Source organism: Triturus cristatus, chromosome 9 (genome assembly GCF_964204655.1).
Source record: "Triturus cristatus chromosome 9, aTriCri1.1, whole genome shotgun sequence".
In the NCBI taxonomy this organism is placed as follows: Eukaryota; Metazoa; Chordata; class Amphibia; order Caudata; family Salamandridae; genus Triturus; species Triturus cristatus.
This window is the reverse complement of record NC_140592.1, coordinates 995,789,031-995,811,820: the sequence shown is the minus strand read 5'-3', so window position 1 is coordinate 995,811,820 and position 22,790 is coordinate 995,789,031. Positions and strand designations below refer to the sequence as shown.

Sequence of the window (22,790 nt, the reverse complement as noted above, 5' to 3'; positions counted from 1 at the left end):
GAGGTCTCTGTGGCTCGGGTGGGACGAGCCCGTCGTCGAGTCAGCGCCAGGGGAGGCGCGGTTTCTAGAAGCCTGCCTGCATCATCACGTAGAGGTACAGGTGGGAAGGGGAGGGGAATGTCTAGTGAGGGTGCTGACATTATGTTTACTGAGTCCCCTTCTCCTGCAAAACGGGCGTCTTTGAGGGGCGCAGAGTATTTTTTGAACAGACCCGGTTACTTTTCTGGGCATAATATTGACATTGCTCCTCCTGTTTTGTCATTGGGACGCTCTGCAGCTTTGGTGGACTATCCTAGCGATAGTGGTGGGGAGGAGGAGGTTTGTCTAGACAGGTCATCTTTTTCTATCCCTTCTGAGGCTTGTGGGGGACGCCTAGAGAAGAGAACTTATTGCGGTAAGCGTTTTTCAGTTTCTGGGGTGTCCCCTTTACCTAGGGGCCCCCCTGGGTCCAAAGGTGTGTATGCTCTCACATCAGCAGTTGGCTTGGAGCAAGTTACTCCTTCTTGTCTCCCTTTGGGTGAAGATGTGTCAGAGAATGTGGCTACGGTGATACAGAGGTCATCGGAAGATGCTGGGCCTTTACAGGAAGATACTGTTATTAACTCTTCAGACATTGTCTCCATTTTCCCGGCTTCTCGCCCCCCTCCTTGTCACCCGCAGGTGGATTTTGATTCTCCTTTTGGTCCTCAACGTGGTCAATGGATTTGGGTTGAGCATGCTGTTCCTGACTCTTCGGAGGCGGATGCTTATAATCATGTCTCTGGTCATGGTAAGTTATCGCATTCTGGCACGAGCGGCGAGGAGGCGGTAGGTTATTCAGTCCAGCAGACAGCTCAAGTTTTTCCTCGAAAAGCAATTCAGAAACAGGTTTCGCCTTTTGGTAACGTGCCATTTTCGTCAAGCGGATCAGGTGCGGATCTTAACATAGCGGCCGGGCTCTCTATTCGGAGGCCTGTGACCAATTGGGATTTTTACGATGGTGGGGTGGGAGATGGCGAAATGACAAGTACAAGCAAGGATGTTTGTGAAGCTTCAGAGGTGCAGGGTATTCAAGGTCTGGGTTATTTTGATGGTACTGAAGATGTTTTTTCAGAAAAGGATCGTGGGGGTAATGATTGTTGTTCCGAACATGTTCCTTTCGTGCCTTCAACGGGTGCGGGGGCAACCAATTCTGCTAGTGTCTTACAGAAGTCAAGTGCGGATTTCACGGCGGACCAAGAGCGGCATCGCGATTATCAGCGTCGTGATGATCCTCGGGAATTTCAGAAGCGTGCTGCACAACTAACGTCAGGTAAGCCTCATTGGTGGGCTGCTTGGTCTCAACCTTGGGTAGGCAAAATTTTGCCGGGCTCAGTGGGGGTGGACGAGTCAAATACATCTAAGGTGTTGGGGGTTGGTTTTGGTGGGGATACAAGGGACAAGGCTTTTCGAACATCTATTTCAGGTAATGCGGATAGATCCAGCAAAAGGTCTTCGTTGGGTAGTGGGGTTGCTGAGGTTGGTCCTGCTGGTTCAAGTCAGGTGAAGGCTACTGCTGGGACTCGGCAGAAGCTTCCTTATATGGGTCTTGCCATGCCATTAGGCATACATCTGTCAGTTAACACCAAGAATAAGATTTGGCTTCATGAATTTGTCGATATTTTTAAACTCCTTCATAGGGATATTCAAGCCAGAGAGGGGTCCAAGGAGGAGGAGTGGGAACTTTCTAGGCGGCCCAGGGTCCCAAAGTCTATAGAAAATTGGACTGCAGCTTTTTTGATATATGCTAGCGTGTATTGTGAGAGGTATCTGGACAGGGCTATTTCATTGTTTAAATACATGGACACCATTCGTAAGGCACATTTGCAGTTTGGGGGCTATGCATGGCTTAATTATGATGAAGAATTTAGAGCGAGGATCAGTATGTTTAAAGATAAACCGTGGGGTGAAGTAGATCAAGAGCTTTGGCTGCAGTGGATGTCCTCTGCTTAGCCGGTTGCGTCAACGCACACTGCAAGTGGTCTGCCGATTATATATCGGCCCTTTCTGCCTCGCCCCGCTCCAGTCGGGGCGGGGGTTACAGGAAGGGGTCAATTGCCGATGCCAGGGGCCTGCTGGAATTTTAACCGGGGCTCATGCACTAGGCAATTCTGTAGGTTCAAACACGAGTGCTCCCAATGTGGCGGTAGACATGCCATCACCCAATGCTTCGCTAAACAGCCTCAAGGGGGTTCAGGGAGTTTTCCAAGGGGTGGAGGGGGATTCCCTCAACTTATGTCAAAGGGCTCATACCCCAATTAATCTGATGCGTTTGCTGCCTTGGTTGGAAGCTTATCCTGATTATGAAGCTGCGTCCAAACTGTTTTGGGGTTTTAAAGAAGGTTTTCGCATTGGCTACCAAGGGCCTCGTGATCACCGTTGGGCTGACAATCTAAAATCTGCTAAGGAACTGCCTCAAGTGGTGCAACGGAAATTGGAGGCTGAAATTCAAGCTGGTCGTGTAGCTGGGCCTTTTATTCAATGCCCCTTGGAGAATTTGATAATATCTCCGTTGGGGGTAGTCCCTAAAAAACGGGTTGGTGAGTTCAGAATGATTTTACACCTGTCATGGCCAGAAGGCCAATCTATTAACGATTTCATTTCCCCTGAGGATTCCAATGTCTCTTATGCGTCCGTGGATGACGCTTTGAGATTGGTACGGGAGGTAGGGGTTGGTGCAGAATTAGCAAAATGTGATATTCAATCGGCTTTCCGTTTACTTCCTATCCATCCATCGGATTTTGAATTGCTAGGTATGTTTTTTAATGGAGCTTTTTACGTTGACAAAGTACTTCCTATGGGGTGCTCAGTGTCTTGTGCCTTGTTTGAAACGTTTAGCACGTTCCTACAATGGTGTTTTTCGGTGAGGAGTGGCCACACACATGTCTGTCATTACTTGGACGATTTTATGTTCATTGGCGATGCACAACTAAAACAATGTCTTAAAGGTCTCGAATTCTTTCAGGACTTGGCTGAGGAGTTTGGTGTTCCGCTGGCTCCTGAAAAAACGGAAGGTCCTTGCACTAAGCTCGTATTTTTGGGCATAGAGATAGACACAGTAGCTATGATGGCTAGTTTGCCAACTGCAAAGGTAGAAGAGATCAGGTCTTTTCTTTTGGAGGTGCTGGGTAAGGATAAGATTGAGCTTCGGCAAGTCCAACGGCTGTTGGGCTATCTGAATTTTGCTTGTCGAGTTGTTAGGGCAGGCAGGACTTTTTGCAGAAGGTTGGGTTTTGCGATGTCCGGAGCCTACCTTCCTCACCACAGAATTCGTCTTACCAAAGCCATCAAGGAAGATCTTCGGGTGTGGTTAACCTTTTTGTCAGATTTCAATGGAGTTTCCTTATATTTTCTTGGTGACAATACTATTTGGCAGATACAGATTTTTTCGGATGCCTCTGGAGCACACGGTTTTGGTCTTTTTTGGGAGGGGCGTTGGTGTGCGGAGGCATGGCCACGCCATTGGTTATCACAAGGGCGCAGTATTGCTTTCCTTAAGTTGTTTCCATTAATTGTGGCCCTGATGGTTTGGGGTGTGGAATTCAGTAACAGATGTGTAATGTTCCACATTGATAACATGGCTGTGGTTCAGCTCATAAATAATCAGAAGGCCAAAGATCTAAGGGTGTTGAGGCTTTTGCGTTTTTTCATGTTGCTCAGCTTAAAATGCAATATTGTTTTTCGTGCAAAGCACATTCCAGGTGTCAATAATTCAATTGCAGACGCCTTGTCTCGTTCTAATTGGCAGAAATTCCGCAACTTGGCGCCTGGTGCAGACACCTACAAAACTCCAATCCCGCAAGACATCTGGGTGCTGGGGGAATGAGAATCATCGATTTGGTCGAGAAATCGATAGCCCCTGCTACTAGACGCACTTATCTGCAGGCTTGGTCTGAATTTTTAACTTTTATGAGATCACACTGTTTTGAAGGTCTTTTATTGGATTCCAAGTTTTGTATGTTACAGTTTGTTTTATCTTTAGTCAATAAAGGTTTATCACACACAACCATTTCTGGCAAATTGGCTGGGATTTCTTTTTATGGTCAGCTATGGTGGGTGGGGTCAAGATTTAGTTGGGGATGTTTTGTTGCGGCGGATGCTCAAAGGTTTGAGCAGGGAGCGGACACAGTCCGGGCCTTTACGAGAACCTATTACTTTTGGATTGTTACAGCAGTTACTAGTTCAATTGCCTTTTTGTTGTTATGACCATTGGGAAGTGTCGCGCTTTCGTCTATGTATGATTTAGTTGTTTTTTGGTGCCTTTCGGGTTTCAGAATTATTGGGGCTGCGAGGACAAATGGGGATTCGGTCCAGTGAAATTGATTTTCAATGTGGGGTGTCAATCAAGTTATTTTTGAAAAAGTCTAAAACTGACCAGTTGGGTAAAGGTGTTTGGGTTAAGTTGAGTGGGAGTGGGGTTCAAGGATGTTGTCCGATTGGGGAATGGGATTCATTTGTAGGTTCCCTTGAGTTCATACATGGGCCCATATTTTTGCATCAAGATGGGTCAAAAATTACTGATGCTCATTTATTGGCTGTTTTACGCAAATCCTTGAAGAAGATTGGGAGGGACCCCTTACTTTTTGGGACTCACTCATTTAGGATCGGGGCAGCTACGGAAGCGGCTAAATTGGGCTGGGACTGGGAGGACATTAAGAGGATTGGTAGGTGGAAGTCTGCATGTTGTTCTCGTTATGTCAGACTATGATGGCTTATCCGTTTGCTTTGATACAGGCTAATTTTTACTTTTCTACCTAGGTCGTGCCATCAATTCTTTTTCCTCAAAAATGCGTACTTGGATCATAGGTCATTCCTTCGTCAAGTGGTCTGCTGTTTTTGCAGAACGTCAGATCTACGGCAGGTCGCTCGGACTTCCTAGCAAAGGCCACGAAGTTCTATGGAAGGGTAACGGTGGGATGAGGTGGAGCAAGTTGTTTTCTACGCTATCTGAATTATCAACTGATAGAGGTTTTCCAGACTTGTTAATCATACATTTAGGTGAGAATGATCTTGTACCTTTATCTGGGTTATCGCTCTTGAAACAAATGCAATTGGATCTAGCAGTCATCAAGAACAATTGGGTGGGTACGTCTCTGGTGTGGACCGAATTTATTTATAGACAACAGTGGAGGGGGGCCCGCAATCATTCAGCCATGGAAAAAGCTCGCAAAAAATTAAACCGTGCGATGAAGATTTTTTGCAATGCAATGGGTATTCAGGTTTTGTCTCATGATAACATTACCAGTGTCGAGTATCATCTTTTTCAGGAGGATGGGGTTCATTTATCCCAGTTAGGTCAAGCCTACTATATGATGGAATTACGGGACTTGCTGGCGGGTTTTTGGAATGAGAATCTTTGGTGTGATCATCTTTTAAAGTAGAGTATGTTGTTTTTTTTTTGAGCATATTTGTTTTTAGGGGTGGGCCAGGAAAACTCTTTGGGTTTTCCTGGGTGGCGGTTTTTTGAGGGTTTGGATAGTCTGGAGCGGGCTTATCCTTCCCTCTGGGGCGGGGGGAGGGTGGAGGAAAAGCTGGACAGGTAAACCAAAATGGTCAAAAAGGAAATGATGCCATTGGGGCAGTACATGGGGTAATTTATGGTAAATTTTGGTTGGGGTATTTTTGGAATTGTTTGTGGCAAAAATGTTTGGGAAGCAATTTGATAATATTTACATTGTATCAATAAGTGGTTCTTAGTTACCTGTCCTAATAAAGTGACCTTTTTTGCTAAGTCAAAATTTGGTGTGGTCTGTCTTATTGCGCGATGGGACCCGGGGGGACCGCGGCGTGAGCCGGGTGTCCCCCTGGGAAGGTTCGCGCGATGGTACAGACCACGCAGCGAATCACGTGTTAGGTAGGGGGCGGGGCTTAGGTTTTTCACCGTTGGGAAGGCGTTTAGGCGGGAAACGATCGCTGAGGCAGGGAGACGGTCGTTTTTTGTGACCCTCCCTCCCACCCTCTTTTTTCTGTATAAAAAAAAAAAAAGTAATAAAAATATATATATATATATATATATATATATATATATATATATAAATAAATAAATAAATAAATAAATAAAAATAAAAAAAATAAAAATATATATATATATATATAATATATATTGATGAATTTTTTGATCTTAAGTCACGTTTAGGACAGGTGACATTTTGTTTCTGTTCATGTGTTTTTCTTTCATGCGGTTTTTTGAGGGTTTGGATAGTCTGGAGCGGGCTTATCCTTCCCTCTGGGGCGGGGGGAGGGTGGAGGAAAAGCTGGACAGGTAAACCAAAATGGTCAAAAAGGAAATGATGCCATTGGGGCAGTACATGGGGTAATTTATGGTAAATTTTGGTTGGGGTATTTTTGGAATTGTTTGTGGCAAAAATGTTTGGGAAGCAATTTGATAATATTTACATTGTATCAATAAGTGGTTCTTAGTTACCTGTCCTAATAAAGTGACCTTTTTTGCTAAGTCAAAATTTGGTGTGGTCTGTCTTATTGCGCGATGTACATGTTTAAGTATCTAAACCCTTTTCCTACCAGGTCAGGATATCTGCTCAGCAACAGTGTCGTGCCACTACTGCACTGTGCAGTGCATCACTCAGAAATGGTAATGAACTCTTATCAGGGAACTTGGCTCTCTATCAATATCGCTTGCTTGATCATTTGATGTCTCCTTGTAAACGCTTAGGAAAATGCTACAATGATGTGCTCTTCTTAGTTTGGCCTGCTGCTGGCATTTTCCCCTAAACAGAATAAATTTCATTTTCTTTGAGCCAGTTGTAGGAGAGTAGGATTCGCTGCTTATAGTTACCCCCACTTTTTGATGATCTATCACTGTTTTCGACTTAGATTGACTGGGATCCTGCTATCCAAGATCCCAGTCTAGCTACTTTCTCCACTAAATTAATTGCATGTACTCTAGGTACACTCCAGATTTGATTATGGGGTACCGTTATCAGTCCCTGGCATATGATATACTATGTACCGAGGGCATAGGTACCCCAGAGGCCTACCAGGGCTTCAGCATGTATTATGCCACCCCTGGGAGACCATTCAAAATGACACCACAGGTCTGCTACTGCAGCCTGTGTAAGGTGGTGCATGCACCCCTTACTTAGATATAGGTTCACTATATCTATTCTAAATCACTGCACATATACACCTATCAGTCACCCCTATGGCAGGCCTTATCAATCCTGAAGGCAGGATGCTGGGTTTTATGTGAGAGGGTGCACCTGCGTGAGCAGGGCCCCTCTACAGCCTTCGGAACCTATTTTCCGGGGTTGTTTGTGATGCAGCCAATCATATAGATTTAAGTGCATTATAACCTCGCGGTAAATGCTAACTTTAAAACGGCTGCTTAGAAACATGTCGTGTTTGGTGTTAAACACTTGGAATGGTACCTCCCCGCCAGTAACTGGCAGGGGTGGTATGATTCCACCCTTCTAGAGGGACATATGTGACACACTGGGCTACCCGGTACCAGCTTTCTCGACCTGGGCATCACAAAATGGATGCTGCCAGCCACAGACACGGGTCTGCCCTCCTGCTGCTGAGCCAAGCTCGAGCAGGGGAAGGCCTGACAATAGGTTTCCTGTCACAGGGAGGTGTGACCACCTCCCAAACAGGCTTTAGTGTATTGGGGCTGGGTGGGTGCACTCTGAGAGTGCTTTGAAGTCTGCACTGGGGGCACATTTGGTGTCCCTGTGCATAGTCCAGTGGCTCCTGCTCCGGCACTAAACTGGACAAAGGACATGGGTGTAGCCACCCCTCTGTCCTGACCCTCCTATAGGTGGGTCCCCAGAGTTTGTTTTCCGAATTTCCTCCATAACATTCAAATTCACATCCTACTCAATGCATTTCGGTTGGAAAACCTTCATCAGGAGTATCTACAAGTTGTAAAAGTATGTATGTTAGTCACATTGCATTTCTGTCCCACATGATATGAAATAATTATCTCAATAATTTCCCATTCCACTTTGATACCGACCAATTTTTACAAAAGTGCCGAAGTCCCGATAACGTGACTCCCACCTCACTCGCCACATGCAAAACATTCCGTGTGACCCACGAGTTTAACCCCCAACGTAAACATTCATCCTAATTTTAAAAAACACACATCCTTAATCTGTGCGCCCTAATGCAACTCACCCCCTGATATCCTAACATCGAACCCCTATGAGCCTTAAGCTACCTCCTCTCAACTTAAACAATCCTCCAAAACTGCTACATTATTGCCTTGTGTTAAGTTTGTCACCTTATCGAACCCCCATGAATACCTGATGTGAAATTCGCAGTGCTTCAACCTCCTCTTACGCGCTCGTCGTATCTTGATGACGACCATGCGACCATCACACACTGCACCCGTCCTCCGTGGGTCCCCTGTGTCACTATTTTGGGTGGTTCCTTGGGGTCCCAGCGATTCTACGTGCTCTAGGCACTGTGTCTAGTCAAGTCGTGGTTATTCTACAACTTTCTTGATATATGGTTTGGTCTCCCCCTGGAGCCCACTGTGTATTGTGCTATTTACTGACATTCTAGTGGTTTCATATTGTGTGCTTTGTTCTCTAATCTCATAAAGAGGTTTGTAGAGAGTGTTTAGTAATAAATAAATATATTTTATATATCTCGTGTGGTCTTCCCTATTTCATTTGGTCATTCAGGAGGTTCTAATCTGGTAAAACAAGCGGCTTTACATTCCTTCGAGACTTAGCCTGAAGGCTGCTCTCCATAGCTACCACTAGGATAGCTTTCAATAAAGGTTGTCTTTATCCTAATCATCAATAAGGGTTGTTTGAACTGGTACAAGATGCCCGCTTTAATTAGTGGTCAGCATATACCAGGCCAACTTCTCACACCAGTAATTTGTACTTTGTTTGAACTTTGGATGTGGAGTAAGGGCCATAGCTGCCGGCTTTGGAACTGGGGAACCGGGTTCGAGCCTTAGCGTCAGCTTAAAATCCTGTGATTCTGTGCAAATCACTTTATCTCCCTGTGCCAATAAAAAATGAATGTGCCCTTGTGTAATGTAACTGGTGCTAATTTAAAGTGCCGCAATACCTTCAGGTCGAGGTTGCGCTATATAAAACTGCAAAAGAATGAGAAGGAGCAGTGCAGAGAAACATTTGCCAGGAGCAGAATATTTCATGTTGGATTTTTACCCTCAAAGCTAAGACAGACCTAGGACTCTAGGAGGAGCTCTGCTACAGCGACCTACACTGGAAGAAGATGAAACTGTCCAGACAATTGTGGAGAGGAGCAGGCCCTGGCATTGAGGACAAACAGCATGGTCCAGCAGATTAAATACTAGGTGGAGGTTGTCATGATGAAGTGAGATGGCCAGAAATACCAAGAACTTTGCAGCCCATCCGGCCATAACTGACAGACAATATCGCCACCATCACGTGGTTTGAGGACCAGAAGAGATTATTGCAGAACTGAGTGTGGCAAAACTGCATCGTTCCAGACCATGTCGTCCTCAAATTTGTGGAAGCCTGTATGTGTTCATTTCCAACAATATGAATCATGAGGGGCTTTTCTGTCTACCATAAGACTTATGCTGGGGATTTTCACCCGGATTGTTGTTCTTGACCCATCTGAATAGCCCAACAGTTCCAAAAATATCAGTCTGAAATCTTCGTTGGACCCCAAATCCCATTTCTAACTGAATTGACAGGCCCAGTTGTGCTCCCAATCCTGTCGGGGATCCCCCAAACTGGCAGCCTTGACAAACTTTGATGACAATGGTCCGTGAACACTGATAACCTCTAGGGGGCGTACTTTGGACTGATAACTAATCTTCAGGACTGGCACCTTTCCCACACTGACTAAGATGTAAACAACCCATAAAGTAAAACTACCAAGACCCATAATTATGATCCTTGAGTGTTTTCACCCCACCATCTATTTTGAATTTCATGACACGAAACAGATAGTAGGACAATGACACCCCAGGACCATCGAATAATAGTTTTTTTTTAATCCTGTTGAGGGTACTGAAAAATAAACTCAAAACGTTAGGGATTTTCCTTAGGCAGCTTTAATCTTCTTCTGATTAGATCCATAATTATAACATCATGAGCTGCTAATATTCAGTTGAGCACCACCTGCACACATACGTATGTGTATTGGGTGTGAAGCATACAGTATAAGGAAGCATGGCATGAGAAGTGGGTGAGGGCATTCCTTCAAAATTAAGGAGATCTAGGAAAAGGAGAAATAGGTGTCGGTCATCAGACCTTGTGTAATGGGTCATAAGCACGGAGGTTGGATATCTCCTCTGTGTATATGGATAATCACAAATATATCCATGCGAGTCTGACATGTTTTAATGCACATGTAAAATCACTCCTCAATTTCTTGGTCAAACTTAGAGGTCACACAGGAGGCTGTCACACCCATTAACTGCATCTGAGGCTTGTATAACAATTATGATATCTTAGGTAAATATGCCAGACTTCAATTAATCATTCAACCACAGAGCCTAAACAACATTAGATTGGATCACAGATCTCCATGTCTTGGACTTTTTGTGCACGTAAGATTAACTTGTGTGTTGAACAGGTTTTGTGTATAAAGCTATCTGTCCTTGCAGGGCTGCCTTCTGGTAGTCCAATTGTCGCCCCTAAAACATGTGAGAGGCAAGTGTTGATAGAGTTTTCCAACAAGAGAAAGGTGTGTGGCGCTGCAATTTGGCCTCCTGTTCCCTGCTAGTAGATGGGGTTAGGAGGAAGAAATAAGAAACTGGCATTTTGTAAAAATGTTTCAATTAAATGAATATATATTTTTACTCCACTGAAAAAAGTCAAAGGTTAAAGTGGCGTTATAGTTAGGAATTGTAATAATATGTTACTTTACGTTTTAAAAAATTAACTGAAAAAAGGGTAAATGGACATTATAGTTAGGTAAACATGTCAGTTAAAACATGTTGTTTTAAATTAACAAAACCAATTAAATTTACCAGTAATAGTTATCTCAAGTAATTATATCTCCTGCTCTAAATTAAATATAACTCGGGCCCCCACCATGCACAGTGTTGTCCTCAAGCATGTGATTTCAGATGTTGCAGTGATGTTATCAATGATGGCACAGAACATGTCATGAGTGATGTAATAAGGGATGTAATTAGCAGTGCATGACGAGGTTGTGAGTTATCCAGTCATTTGAGTACATCAGCTGATCAAATGAAGAATCCCACTGACTAAAGAACCTGCTGATGTATTAATGTAGGTGTTAGACCTGTCAGCCCTAAGGTGGTCTTCCCTGTATTTTTGCCCTTGCCTCATTTTGTTCCACCCCCTTTTTCGTTGGCCTTAGGTCTCCGGGCGCCTTTTCACTGCTAATCAGTGTTAAGGTGCAGGTGCTCTCTTCCCCCAAGATGGCTGCCACAGGCCCCTGCTACTGCGGAGTGGCCTTTTTAGTAGCACCCTAGTTGCCAGGAGCTGGCTGGGACCCTACAACAATGTTGCGACACCAGCCCGCATTTTTGTCCTATAGCTAGAGTGGGGAAGCTCCTGGAACTTGCTGGAACCTTCTAGAAGAAGGGTGGGGTTTTGCTTTTGCCGCCTTAGAGGGTGGTCACCTGACCTAGGGCTACTTAAGGAAAGGAGGGAACATTTTTTAGTCAGTTGGGGCGACGCAGACCTGGGGGAACCTACGTAGGAGTTTTAGGCGGTAGGGCATAGTCAGGGACTTATGCCACTGAAAGTGACAGGGCTGAGGTGCTGCCTTTCAAGTTGAGTGAGGGACCCTGAACTAGCCCACTGATCTGGCCCAGCGGGAGGGGAACCCAGGGACAACCTACCAAGCCTGACTAGGAACTACCTCGACCCGGACATCGCCGGGAGGACTCAAGGAGGGCCTGCTTCCCCCGCCCCGAGCCGAAGGAGACCGGAGAACCCTCGCAAGGGCCCACGTCAGGCCGAAGAGTCAGGTAATTCCCGGGGAGGAGGGCGCGCGAGGCCCGGAGCACGCCCCTCCCACAGGGGAAATCGATCGCGGAGCCGCTAAGCCCCACGGCCACAGAGCGCGAATGGACTAGGCCACGGCCCCTTAACGAGGGACCTGACTGGAGGGATCTGGTGGGGATCTGAGGATATCCCCAAGAGCGACTGTGCTGAAGAGTGGCCTCAAGTACCCCGCCTAAGAGCTTCGAGGTCTGGCCCAGAACTTGCAAGGTTTGATGCTCCCCGAGCTTGCGAAGTTAATGCTCCAGGGAGTCACTAGGTAGTGCTTCAAGGACCAGCCCTGGTTAATGTGCCTATGTGATGCCACGTTTCAGGCCTTAATGTATTGCCATATTTGAAGTGCTAGGTTCAGATGTCAAGGTTTGCAGCGCAATTGATTGGCTATGTGCAGCGCTATGCCTAAATGCTATGTTTTGGAGCGCTATTGATTGGCTATGTGCAGCGCTATGCCTACATGCTATGTTTTGGAGCGCTATTGATTGGCTATGTGCAGCGCTATGCCTACATGCTATGTTTTGGAGCGCTATTGATTGGCTATGTGCAGCGCTATGCCTACATGCTATGTTTTGGAGCGCTATTGATTTGCTATGTGTAGCGCTATGCTTAAATGCCATGTTTTGAAGCGCGAATGAATTGCTATGTGCAGCGCTTTGCGTAAACGATGTGTTTGACGCTCCCCAGGATCACCAGGTGTCGCGCTTTGATTCAAGGCCAGGTTTTCATGTGTTAATGATGAAATGCTTTTGATCCTAAGGTAGATCTAGATAAAACTGATTGGTTTTATTCAAACTACTGGTGTGGTGTCAATTATTGCGTGCGTTTCCTATCTCAGTGGATGTGTGTGCTGTATGGTCACTTTACACGTAAGCCTTTGGGTGCCTACCTGCTCGAGTCACGTTACCCCCAGAGGGCCTGGTGACCCCCGGTCCTACATTGGTGGCAGCGGTGGGATAAGGACCTGTGACTATACAGCACCCTCCAGTGAGACGGAGGGCGCCGCAATTAGACGCCTAGTGTGTATGTTAGCTCTGCATCTTTTATTGCTGCATTAATTGTCCCCCACTGTCTAGACTGAGTGTGTGGAGGCCTGGTTAGCCCAGTACTGTTACCTGCATCCTAGTATTTTTTTCCTTGATGTCTAGGTCCCCACCTGTCACAATGGAGTAAGGCAGCTGAGAGAATTCGGGCAGGGGATGTGGGTGCCGGGGGTGCGGAGAGCCAAAGGACCGGAACTCCGTACAGCCTTGAGGGCATGGGTTGAGGCCCACCCAGAGGGGAGAGGGGATGGGGGACAGGAGGGGTAGGGTGCACCTCAGGAGGAGAGCGCGCAGGAGGAGCTAGACCTGCTCAATGTGGAGGTTTCTGAAAACTTGCCACCAGGGAGACGTTCCGGGGCAAGCAGTAGGACAGGGTCCAGGAGGAGCGCGTCACCAGAAGAGTATGAGGACAGGAGGGAGGAGAGGCAGTTGAAGTGGGAGCTTGCCAAGCTAGAGCAAGAAAGGGAAAATAAAAGATTAACGATGGAAGAGAAGAAGCTGGCGCACGAGCTGCAAATTAAAGAATTGGAGCTGCGAGCTCTACAGTTGAATGCGTCAGGTAAAGATAATGGTGGCAGCGTACCAAAGGCTCATCAGGAGCCAAAATTTTATTTGCCCAAGGATGTGATTGCCAGTTACACAGTGGGGGATGACATCGCCAAGTGGCTGGAGGCGTATGAGATGGCCTTGACAGCCCATGGGGTACCTGAAAGCAACTGGGGGGGTGGCCTGTATCGCTACATACCTCCCAATGTCAGGAACACCCTTTTGTATCTAGCAAAGGCGGATCAGGTCAGGTATGCCCCCATGAAAGAGGCGCTACTTAAGAAATTTGGCCTCAACCCTGAAAGGTATCGGCAGAAGTTCCGTGGCAGCCATAAGCTGTCCACGCAAAATTGGGTGGATTTTTTTGAATATGCCCGTAAGGCGCTAGATGGTTGGGTGCGTGGCAGCGAAGCACATGATTACGAGGGCTTATACAATCTGTTTTTAAGAGAGCACCTCTTGGATAAGTGTTTTCCGGAGCTGCGCCAACATCTGGTGGACCGCAAGTTAACTGATCCCAGTGAGCTTGCGGAAGAGGCGGACATTTGGGTTAGCACCCGGGTGTCTTACAAGGGCCCCGGGGGAGATGGCTCGAAAGGCGGACAGGGTTTCCCCCAGAAGAAAGAGGGGGGAGATAAAAAGGTGGAGTTCTCGCGAGGCCCATAAACTAGACAGTTTGGGAAAGGAGTAGGGACCCCCACCTCAGTCCAATTCCCCAAAGCCCACCTACCCTGACAAGAGTCAGCAGCCAAGGATTGTGCGGTGCTATGAATGTGGGGAGATTGGACACTACAAGGGCGATCCTAAGTGTCGCAAGAGACCCCCAGCCCCAACGGGCGGGAAGAGCCCCGGGGTGGCTAGTGTAGCGCTTGGGGTGGAGCTGCCCCTAGATAGGGAAGGGGAGTGGACAGGCCTGACCCTGGTTTCACTCGGGGATAGAGAGATGGTCCCAGTGGTGTCCCTACCCCCTAACACTGCTAAATACCAGCAGAGGGTGAGAGTTAACGGGGAGGAGGTGGAGGCTCTGAGGGACACAGGTGCCAACATGACCACCGTAGTGAGGCGGCTGGTGTCCCCAGAGCAGGTAGTCCCCGATGAGTTCCATCCGGCCGTGTTGGCTGACGGCAGTGTGAGTCACTATCCAGTGGCTCAAGTTCCCTTTGAGTGGGGAGGAGTCAAAGGCCTATTGAGAGTTGCGGTGAGCCCTGCCTTGCCTGTGGGGTGCTTACTAGGGAACGATCTAGAGCACACCGACTGGAAAGATGTGGAATTTCGAGCCCATACTGAGATGCTGGGGTTACCTGGATGGACTTGCGTAGTCACGCGGTCCATGGCTGCCCGGCATGGAACTCAACCCGGGTTGGAGCCTGGGATAATGACCCAACCCAACGCCGATTTTGGAGAGGAGGAAGTGGTGGAGGACACGCCCCGTGTGATGGATGGGGGGCCCGCGGAGGTATCCCCGGAGTCCGCTGAGGTGGATGTCGTTCCCGTGGGGGACTTGCCGACCCTGGCCGACTGGCATGTGGAAGGAGGGCCTACCCGGGAGTAATTTTGTCAGGCGCAAAGGGAGTGCCCCACGCTTGATGGCATGCGGCGGCAGGCCGAAGCCCAAGCGGCCAATCAGGAGACTGGCGGTTATCACGTATATTGGGAGGATGGCCTCCTGTACAGTGAGCCTAAGGTTCCGGTGCATGGATCTTCGAGGGCCTTAGTGGTCCCCCAATGCTACCGGGCCTTCCTGTTGGAGTTGGCACACGAAAAACCCTTAGCCGGACACCTGGGCCAGGACAAAACCTTTGCGCGGTTGGTCCCACATTTTTATTGGCCCAGGATGAGAGTTGCCTCCGACACCTATTGTAAGACCTGTAAGTCTTGCCAGGCGAGTGGCAAGACTGGGACTAAACTGAAGGTCCCTTTGGAACCGCTCCCGGTGGTCGGGACCCCTTTTGAGCGGGTCGGAATCGACATTGTGGGGCCGTTGGACCCTCCGATCTCAGCGGGACACCGGTTCATTTTGGTATTAGTGGACCACGCCACGCGGTACCCGGAGGCTATTCCTCTGAGGACCATCACTGCAACGGTGGTGGCGCGGGCCCTGTTGGGGATTTTTACCCGAGTGGGATTCCCCAAGGTTGTGGTGTCAGACAGGGGCACGAATTTCATGTCGGCCTATATGCAGGCCATGTGGAAGGAGTGTGGGGTAACCTATCGGTTCTCCACTCCTTGCCACCCCCAGACTAACGGGCTCGTAGAGCGCTTCAACAAAACTTTAAAAAGGATGATCTGGAGCCTACCAGAGGACTTGAGGCGTAAGTGGGACGTCCTCCTCCCTTGCCTGCTGTTCTCCTACCGTGAGGTGCCGCAGAAGGGAGTCGGGTTCAGCCCTTTTGAGCTGCTCTATGGCCATCCCGTTAGGGGGCCCCTCAGCCTAGTGAAGGAGGGGTGGGAGAAGACTTCGCAGAAGCTTCCCCGTGATATTGTCAGCTATATGCTGGCATTCCGCAGCCAGATGGCCAAGCTGTGGAAGGCAGCCTCAGAGAATCTGGAGGCTAGCCAAGCCGTCATGAAGGAGTGGTATGACCGCAACACTCGGACGGTAGAGTTGGACGCTGGACAGAAGGTGTGGGTCATGGAGCCTGGGGAGCTTAGTGCCCTCCAGGACCGGTGGACTGGTCCGTACAAAATTGTGGAGCGACGAGGCCAGACCACCTATGTCGTTGACTTAAAGACCCCCGTCCGCCCCATCGGGTACTCCACGTCAACCGCCTGAAGCCGCACCATGAGCGATCTGAACTTGCTCTCCTCATGGTGATGGATGGGAGCGAGGAGGAAGAGAGTGAGGCTCTTCCTGACCTTCTGGCGGCCCAGGAGAAGGATGGATCGGTGGAGGGAGTGATCCTCTCCCCATCCTTGACCCCAGAGCAACAGAGGGACTGCCGCCAGGTGTTGGGGCAGTACGCCTCGTTGTTCTCCCTCACGCCTGGAATCACTCATCTGTGTACCCATGATGTGGACACAGGAGACAGCCCACCGGTAAAGAACAAGTCTTACCGGTTATCTGACCGAGTGAAGAACAGCATCCAGAGTGAGGTCGCGAAAATGCTGGAGCTGGGGGTGATCGAACCTTCCAGCAGCCCGTGGGCTAGTCCGGTGGTGTTGGTGCCGAAAGCGGCCCCATCGGGCACCACACCAGAACTGCGGTTCTGTGTGGACTACAGGGGATTGAACTCTGTCACGAAGACAGATGCTCACCCGATCCCACGAGCAGACGAGCTGGTGGACCGGCTGGGAGCAGCCCGGTACCTCAGCACCATTGACTTGACGTCTGGGTACTGGCAAATTGCCATGGCCGATGGAGCGAAGGAGAAAACAGCGTTCTCCACCCCGAGGGTCACTTCCAATTCAGAGTGATGCCCTTCGGGCTCAAGAATGCTCCGGCCACTTTCCAGCGGTTGGTGAACCAGGTGCTATCTGGCCTGGAGTCCTTCTCAGCGGCATATCTGGATGACATAGCTGTCTTCAGTAGCACCTGGGAGGACCATCTGCAGCACCTCCAGGAGGTACTGCAGGCTCTGCAACGTGCTGGTCTAACTATCAAGGCCAGCAAGTGCCAGATTGGACAGGGATCTGTTGTTTACCTGGGACACCTGGTGGGCGGGGGTAAGGTGCAACCCCTCCAGGCCAAGATTGAAACTATTCTGGCCTGGGAGCCCCCCCAAGACCCAAACTGCGGTGCGAGCTTTCCTCAGCCTCACTGGGTATTACCGCCGGTTTGTCAAGGGATATGGTACCATCGTAACCCCCTTGACAGAATTGACGTCCAAGAAGCAGCCACGTAAAGTAATCTGGACAGCTGCTTGCCAGGAGGCATTCGAAACTCTGAAACATGCTATGTGTACTGCTCCGGTGCTTGCGACACCGGACTTCGCAAAAGAATTCATTGTACAGATGGACGCCTCAGAGCACGGCATAGGTGCGGTGCTCTCGCAACTCAACACCGAAGGCCAGGACCAATCTGTGACCTTTATCTCCAGAAGACTCTTCCCTCGGGAACAACGATGGAGCACCATCGAGCGAGAAGCCTTCGCGGTGGTCTGGGCTCTGAAGAAGTTGAGGCCATACCTCTTTGGCTCTCACTTCCTGATTCAGACAGACCACCGCCCCCTTCGCTGGCTCATGCAGATGAGAGGCGAAAACCCCAAGTTGCTAAGGTGGTCCATTTCCCTACAGGGAATGGACTTTCGGGTGGAACATCGGCCCGGAGTTGACCACGCCAATGCTGACGGTCTCTCCCGGTTTTTCCGCCTTAGCGATGAGAACTCCCTAGAGGTTGGGTAGCTCTCCCCTCTTTCGGCTGGGGGGGGGGGGGGAGGGGGGACGCGTGTTAGACCTGTCAGCCCTAGGGTGGTCTTCCCTGTATTTTTGCCCTTGCCTCATTTTGTTCCACCCCCTTTTTCGTTGGCCTTAGGTCTCCGAGCGCCTTTTCACTGCTAATCAGTGTTAAGGTGCAGGTGCTCTCTTCCCCCAAGATGGCTGCCACAGGCCCCTGCTACTGTGGAGTGGCCTTTTTAGTAGCACCCTAGTTGCCAGGAGCTGGCTGGGACCCTACAACAATGTTGCGACACCAGCCCGCCTTTTTGTCCTATAGCTAGAGTGGGGAAGCTCCTGGAACTTGCTGGAACCTTCTAGAAGAAGGGTGGGGTTTTGCTTTTGCCGCCTTAGAGGGTGGTCACCTGACCTAGGGCTACTTAAGGAAAGGAGGGAACATTTTTTAGTCAGTTGGGGCGACGCAGACCTGGGGGAACCTACGCAGGAGTTTTAGGCGGTAGGGCCTAGTCAGGGACTTATGCCACTGAAAGTGACAGGGCTGAGGTGCTGCCTCTCAAGTTGAGTGAGGGACCCTGAACTAGCCCACTGATCTGGCCCAGCGAGAGGGGAACCCAGGGACAACCTACCAAGCCTGACTAGGAACTATCTAGTCACCAACTCAACCTGCCCCCCCCCCCCCCCCCCCCCCAAGGAACAAACCTACTAAGGGCGTCAGATACAACAAGCGCCAAAAGGACGAAGAAACTTACCAAAGACCTTACCACAGAGACTTACCAAAGAACTTACCGCAGAAACCTACCACAGAACTACTGGGGGATCGACCAGGTACCTGCGCTGTGCCACTCCTGCGCTCCCTGACGTCACCTGGGCCCCCTTCCTATCTTGTCCTGCCACTGGTGTGTGGCCTGCCACCCCCCAACCTACCTGCCCTGAGCTAGGGCGTCATTGTGGGAAGAAAGGGGCGCTGGGCCACCACCTCCCAGGCTACAAGCTAACCCTTAATTTCAGCCACCCCCGTCGGGGTTACCAAAACGAATTGCTCACCGCCGCGGCCCTGGGCCGTGTCGCTTGTCCCCTGCCATCCTCGGGGCCCGTGAGGAAGACCGGGGCTCCGCGCTACCGTCGCAGCCTCAGCAACGCGGCCCTCCGTGAGGAGAGGGCCGCTGGAATTCGAAGAAGGTCGCCGGAAAGCAGCGAAGGCCTCGTTAGGCCGAGGCATCTGGTCGAAGCCGCGTAGGCCCGAAGCCAACGACTCTAGTCACCGAACGGGGGCGGACTGCCAAACGCCGCCCCCGCCGCTGTGCCATTGGTCAAGTGGGCCGCGCCCCCGCAGACCGCGCTGTCATTGGCGGCTGCGGGCGCGGGCCTCTGAAGCCTGCCGGAAGATTACTGGAATCGCCTGTGAACACCGCGGAGCTCCCCGGCCACGTCTGGCCCGACCGGGAGCCCAGCGCCATCCCCCTCGACCCGGACATCGCCGGGAGGACTCATGGAGGGCCTGCTTCCCCCGCCCTGAGCTGAAGGAGACCGGAGAACCCTCGCAAGGGCCCACGTCAGGCCGAAGAGTCAGGTAATTCCCGGGGAGGAGGGCGGGAGGCCCACGAGGCCCCGAGCACACCCCTCCCCCGGGTTAATCGATCGCGGAGCCGCTAAGCCCCACGGCCACAGAGCGCGAATGGACTGGGCCACGGCCCCTTAACGAGGGACCTGACTGGAGGGATCTGGTGGGGATCCGAGGATATCCCCAAGAGCGACTGTGCTGAAGAGTGGCCTCAAGTACCCCGCCTAAGAGCTTCGAGGTCTGGCCCAGAACTTGCAAGGTTTGATGCTCCCCGAGCTTGCGAAGTTAATGCTCCAGGGAGTCACTAGGTAGTGCTTCAAGGACCAGCCCTGGTTAATGTGCCTATGTGATGCCACGTTTCAGTCCTTAATGTATTGCCATATTTGAAGTGCTAGGTTCAGATGTCAAGGTTTGCAGCGCTATTGATTGGCTATGTGCAGCGCTATGCCTACATGCTATGTTTTGGAGCGCTATTGATTGGCTATGTGCAGCGCTATGCCTACATGCTATGTTTTGGAGCGCTATTGATTTGCTATGTGCAGCGCTATGCCTACATGCTATGTTTTGGAGCGCTATTGATTGGCTATGTGCAGCGCTATGCCTACATGCTATGTTTTGGAGCGCTATTGATTTGCTATGTGTAGCGCTATGCTTAAATGCCATGTTTTGAAGCGCGAATGAATTGCTATGTGCAGCGCTTTGCGTAAACGCTGTGTTTGACGCTCCCCAGGATCACCAGGTGTCGCGCTTTGATTCAAGGCCAGGTTTTCATGTGTTAATGATGAAATGCTTTTGATCCTAAGGTAGATCTAGATAAAACTGATTGGTTTTATTCAAACTACTGGTGTGGTGTCAATTATTGCGTGCGTTTCCTGTCTCAGTGGATGTGTGTGCTGTATGGTCACTTTACACGTAAGCCTTTGGGTGCCTACCTGCTCGAGTCACGTTACCCCCAGAGGGCCTGGTGACCCCCGGTCCTACAGTAGGTACTCAGAGGTCAAGGGGACCATCCGTGTGAACAAGATTACTATGGAACCAAAAATTCAACAAATCCTTGAGGGCTCACTTGACCTTTGATGCGTTTTTTCATGTGTACCATAATCAAAGTGATATTAATATAACTAGGACTATTTTAATAGCAGGTATGGCCACTGTTCCCAGTAGGTCCCTTACCTTTGTCTACAAGATAAAGTCGCTCTCTGATTCGTTTGCAGTGTCCCATAATGGAGGGTGCCACACAATGTCCACTTGTACTCCTAAAGAGTACCCAATGATGTCACACTCCCTAAAGCGTCACCAATAAATTGACCATAGAGTATCATACACTTAACCCTGTGAAGTGTGATTATGATTTCCTAGAAATGCATCTAAATCAATTAGCACTGCCCGTATTCTCTGTTTGAACCATGAAGTATTCACTTATAGAGTGCTAGCATGTGCGCCTCAGTTTAAGTATCCATTGCTTGGTACATTTCCTTGGTCCACTGATTGTTTGTACTAAATAGGACTCCTCAAGATAAGTCTCCATTTATCTCCATAAGCAAAGTTGAATCGTGACCCTATTCCTCTGTGAAGCGTCCTTTTAATTTTTCATTGTGCCTGGAGAATTAAAGCAGATCTGCCTGAGAAATGTTCAAAGATGGATGCATCAGAAACATCCTTGTCTTAAGCCTCAAACATGGAGGCTCAGGAGAGATGGTGCTTGGAGTCAACCAAGATGGCTGCTCCCTGATGTTACTCCTCAATGGGTAGCTACCCGGTCACCTCCTAGCCAGCACGGGAGCACGCAACTCACTCTCACCATCACAAGTCCAGACAAGTCCACCACATCAACGGGCACACTTCTAATCCCCTGGGGGCCGCCCTGCTTAAACATAAAGCGGACTGCAGCATGCCTGGTGGAGATGCTGCCTGGGAGCCAACCGGCACATAGGCTCATGTGAAGATACCTACCTTTTGCCCTGGGTCCCGATCTGGAGACCGATGTGACATGGCGCCGCAGCGGAACACCAGCCATCTGAATGGGACCATGGAGGAATCCACTGTCGGCCCTGCTTCTTGGATGCAAAGAGACCTACAGACTCGGAGCCCGTGGAGCCTGCTGGGTGCAGACGGAGCACAGCTCTAGCAACAAGTCAGCAGCTACTGCTTTATTTCAGCCTGGTCATTCAACCACCTACAGGTACTGTGCTGAGCTGCCCATTCCACTTCGGTGGCTTTCCCCCAGCCCAGCTCGCAGCCCACAAGAATGTAGCTTAACACACAGACTTTGTTGGAATGCATACCAGTGTCCACGTCACCCCATCTTCAGACATACAGCTTCGTGGAGGTCCTCCCACACCTTCGTGAGCTCCCTAACCCATACTTCCTGGTGCAAGTTGCTGCGGCTACCACTCCTTGTCGGGACCGCAAATGCCTCTTTGGCTCATTGGGCCAAGTCATCTAACTTCTAGATCTGCTCCACAGCTCCGTCTAGGGTCTCCTCTTCAGGCCCGTATGACACCATGACCTTTCCTGGACATGAGTATTAATGCCAGCCCAGATACCACAGGAGACGATAGCTGACCTCAAACTCAGCCCTTTGTTGGTGGATAAGGGTTCTCCTGTGCGGCCCACCTCTCGCAAGTGGACTTTACCCCTGCAGGCACATCAGCTGCACCATGGGATTCATCCTCAGCAGACCCTAAAGACGCCTCCTCAAACCCCTGCGGACACAGTCATGAAAACTCTCCTCAAAGAGAGTTCGTACATAGGAGTTACCCTTACCACAATGGATGCGAATATGACAGATCTTACCTCTGAGCTGAAATCCATCCAGCAGGATATATCCACAATACACTCATGATTAGACATGGTTGATCAACGTCTGGATGTAATAGAATTTCAATGAAAATGAATGCCAGAATGGGTGTTGCGACGTCGACTTCTTGCATTGGAAAGTCGATGGTAGACAGATCAAGAGGGGGCAATTTTTAGCTTTATGGGATCCTGGAGAGTGTAGAGTAGAGTAGTCAGACATGATTGCCTACTAGACAACGATGCTCCCTAAACACAATCTCCGCTACTCAGAGACCTTGGAATTTCATCAATTGTGTGTCTTTTGCTTTCTCGCCCTAAGTGCGCCAGGTATGCCCAGACGTGGGTCCTGGGCTCGCTGTGCCACTGGAATCAAGCTATCCTGGCTGAAGAGGGGTGAAACCCCGAAACTGGTCCTAGGATGCTTCTTTCCGGTCCAGGGAGGACCTGGCTTGGCAGTTCGGGCTGGACTGTTCCCATGAGGCACAGGGTCAAGACTGATTTGCATATGGCCAGGTCTAGACTGGGGTGGCATGGTGAGCAAAAGAA

At 49.7% G+C, this 22,790-nt stretch overlaps 1 protein-coding gene across 1 annotated transcript in view; it reads right to left on the bottom strand.

The window, feature by feature from the left end:
- The window catches only part of CEP128 (centrosomal protein 128), an 860,263-nt gene that overhangs the window by 822,294 nt on the left and 15,179 nt on the right, over positions 1–22,790 (bottom strand). The gene's annotated exons all lie outside the window — the stretch shown is intronic.